Here is a 221-nt window from a genome sequence, read left to right as displayed (position 1 = left end):
ACCAAGCTATAAAGTCAAGTAGGACAGTTTATCCTTGATATGGTGTGACAGCTCTAGTGAATTAGCATTACTGTGTGATGGACTCACCGCGTGGAGCAGTGGAAGCCGACGGACAGCGGCGAAATATTTTACAAACGTGAATGGAGTGACCGGAGTAGGTCTAAGCTCCTCTCGCCAACTCCGGTAATATTTCAAATAAAGCTGGAAGAATTATCTTTAGA

The sequence above is a fragment of the Plasmopara halstedii genome (genome assembly GCF_900000015.1).
Source record: "Plasmopara halstedii genome assembly, contig: Scaffold_3060, whole genome shotgun sequence".
NCBI classification, from domain to species: domain Eukaryota; phylum Oomycota; class Peronosporomycetes; order Peronosporales; family Peronosporaceae; genus Plasmopara; species Plasmopara halstedii.
The sequence above is the reverse complement of the archived record's forward strand: the minus strand, read 5'-3'. Positions refer to the sequence as shown.